Source organism: Rhinopithecus roxellana, chromosome 7 (assembly GCF_007565055.1).
Source record: "Rhinopithecus roxellana isolate Shanxi Qingling chromosome 7, ASM756505v1, whole genome shotgun sequence".
NCBI classification, from domain to species: Eukaryota; Metazoa; Chordata; class Mammalia; order Primates; family Cercopithecidae; genus Rhinopithecus; species Rhinopithecus roxellana.
Window position 1 is genome coordinate 84,217,076 of NC_044555.1, and position 3,154 is coordinate 84,220,229.

Below are 3,154 nucleotides of genomic sequence, written 5' to 3' on the forward strand. Positions count from 1 at the left end.
ATTTAAAAATCTAACAATGCCAACTATTATGCAGGTAGTTGTTAAATATAGCTTTTGATATATCAATGCTTGCTTGGCACTGAACATACAAAAATGTAGAGAAAACTGACAATTCGACATGCCAGTGCAAGAAATCTAGTGATGGCAATAGAGGAATGAATCTCAAATGAGTGGTATTAAAAATATACTTCTATAAGCTGGGTGCGGTGGCTCACACCTGTAATCCCAGCACTTTGGGAGGCTGAGGCGGGCAGATCACCTGAGGTTGGGAGTTCGAGACCAGCCTGACCAATATGGAGAAACCCCCATCTCTACTAAAAATACAAAAATTAGCCAGGCGTGGTGGCACATGCCTGTAATCCCAGCTACTCAGGAGGCTGAGGCAGGAGAATGGCTTGAATCCGGGAGGCGGAGGTTGCAGTGAGCCGAGATCACGCCACTGCATTCCAGCCTGGGAGACAGAGCGAGACTCTGTCTCAAAAAAGAAAAAAGAAAAAAAAAAAAGAGGAAGAGTTGGAATGGGATAGGGTCTTGGAGGCTGGCTGGGATTTGCACAGTGAACAGGAAGAGGTTTAACGATCCAAAGAGTGAAATTGAATTTTGGGAAGCACAGTGGAGCCAGAGTGCGGGGCGCCTGAATGGTCAGCAAAATGCGTGAGTAGGTCCACAATTAGGGTTCAGGATGGAGAACAGGTGGGAGCAGGCTGCTATTAAGCCCAAAGCTTCTCCCCACCTGGGCCATTCTGCTCATGCCTCTGTCCACCAGGCAAAGAGCAGCCTCCAAGAGGCCTCCAGAGTCCCGTGAGGAGCCTGGATCTTTCTTTGTAGAGCGTGGGCAGTCACAAAGCTTTTCTTAGCTAGGCAGTGACACGATCCAAGCTGTGATTTAGGCGGATTAGCTTGGCAACTCCACACAGGATGGACTGAAGGGAAGAGAGAGAGACGGGAGAAAGTGTTCCCAGGCCAAGGCCATTGTCGGAAGATGGGCAGAGGTAATGGCCTGAACTAGGACCATGGCCTCACGAGTGGAAATAAGGGAAGTAATGAAAATAAACTGTGAAATTGTTGATAGGACTTGGCTACTGTTGCATCCAGAAGACTAAAGGAGAAATTAAAGAGGGCTCCAGGGCTCGGGAGAATTGTGGTGTTGTAACTGAGCACAAGTCTGGGCCACTCATCACCTGAAAGCCAAAAACTCAAGAGATGAGCTTTGTTGAAAAGAAAGTTCGTTTTATCTGAGAAGCTAGCAACCCGAGGCAGGCGTTAAATTAGCGTTCAAAGACCAGCTTTCCCACTTGTGCCTCTGGATCAGGGTTTTTTTTTTTTTTTTTTTTTTTTTAAGAGAAATTAGGGGAAATGAGGATCAAAACATTCTTGCGGACCAGGTGAGGTGGCTCACACCTGTAATCCCAGCATTTTGGGAGGCCAAGGCAGGTGGATCACCTGAGGTCAGGAGCTCAAGACCAGCCTAGCCAACATAGTGAAACCCCATTTCTATTAAAAACACAAAAATTAGCCGGGTGTGGTGGCGGGCGCCTGTAATCCCAGCTACTCGGGAGGCTGAGGCAGGATAATCGCTTGAACCCAGGAAGTGGAGGTTGCAGTAAGCCAAGATCACGTCACTGCATTCCAGCCTGGGCGACAGAGGGAAACTCTGTCTCAAAAACAAATGAACAAAAATTCTTGTGAAACATGCGTGGCCTCCAAAAGGCAGTTAATCATTGCTTTCTTGGTCAACTTTCTGTGGCCTTCTGCAGGCACCATCAATGTATTCTTATCAGGCCAGTCAGCCCGTTCCCAGAGTTGTTGGTCTGCGTGTTTTCTTTTATCTTTGTTGAAAGCCCTGTTTTCCCGAGGCTGTTTCTAGTAAATAATCTACAAACTCAAGCAAAGCAATAATTATATTCAAGCAAGCAAACTTTTTTTTTTTAGATGGAGTTTCACTGTTTTGCCCAGGCTGGAGTGAAGTGGTGCAATCTTGGCTCACTGCAACGTCTGCCCCTGCCTGAGTTCAAGGGATTCTCCTGCCTCAGTCTCCTGAGTGGCTGGAATTATAGGCGCCCACAACCACGCCCGGCTAATTTTTATATTTTTTTTTTTTTTTTTTGTTATTTAGTTTTTATTTCATAATCATAAACTTAACTCTGCAATCCAGCTAGGCATGGGAGAGAACAAGGAAAACATGGAACCCAAAGGGAACTGCAGCGAGAGCACAAAGATTCTAGGATACTGCGAGCAAATGGGGTGGAGGGGTGCTCTCCTGAGCTACAGAAGGAATGGTCTGGTGGTTAAGATAAAACACAAGTCAAACTTATTCGAGTTGTCCACAGTCAGCAATGGTGATCTTCTTGCTGGTCTTGCCATTCCTGGACCCAAAGCGCTCCATGGCCTCCACAATATTCATGCCTTCTTTCACTTTGCCAAAGACCACATGCTTGCCATCCAAACACTCAGTCTTGGCAGTGCAGATGAAAAACTGGGAACCATTTGTGTTGGGTCCAGCATTTGCCATGGACAAGATGCCAGGACCTGTATGCTTTAGGATGAAGTTCTCATCTTCAAATTTCTCCCCATAGATGGACTTGCCACCAGTGCCATTATGGCGTGTGAAGTCACCACCCTGACACATAAACCCTGGAATAATTCTGTGAAAGCAGGAACCCTTATAACCAAATCCTTTCTCTCCAGTGCTCAGAGCACGAAAATTTTCTGCTGTCTTTGGAACCTTGTCTGCAAACAGCTCGAAGGAGACGCGGCCCAAGGGCTCGCCGTCGACGGCAATGTCGAAGAACACGGTAGGGTTGACCATGGCTAGTACTACAAGAATTTCCTCGGCGGCAGCGTCTGCAAAAGCCTAATTTTTATATTTTTAAGTAGAGACAGAGTTTTGCCTTGTTGGCCAGGCTGGTCTCAAACTCCTGACCTCATGTGATCCACCGACCTCAGCCTCCCAAAGTGTTAGGATTATAATCCTATAGGCGTGAGCCACCACATCCAGCCAAGCAAACTTGTTTCTTTTTTTTTCTCTCCTCTTCAAGCAAACTTTTTTCTAACATAGAGTCGGTACTGTTATAGTGGCCTAAAGGACAATAAGGGACGTTGAGAGAGGCAGGCAGCTTTGGAAAGATTAGAAAAAGTTCATTTGTATAAATGT

The 3,154-nt window shown here is 46.3% G+C and overlaps 1 pseudogene across 1 annotated transcript; it reads right to left on the reverse strand.

The window, feature by feature from the left end:
* Positions 1-2,311: 2,311 nt before the first annotated feature.
* Positions 2,312-2,846, reverse strand: LOC104655484 (annotated as a pseudogene). The gene has a single exon (XR_746976.2). The product of XR_746976.2 is annotated as a peptidyl-prolyl cis-trans isomerase A pseudogene (transcript).
* Positions 2,847-3,154: the final 308 nt, after the last annotated feature.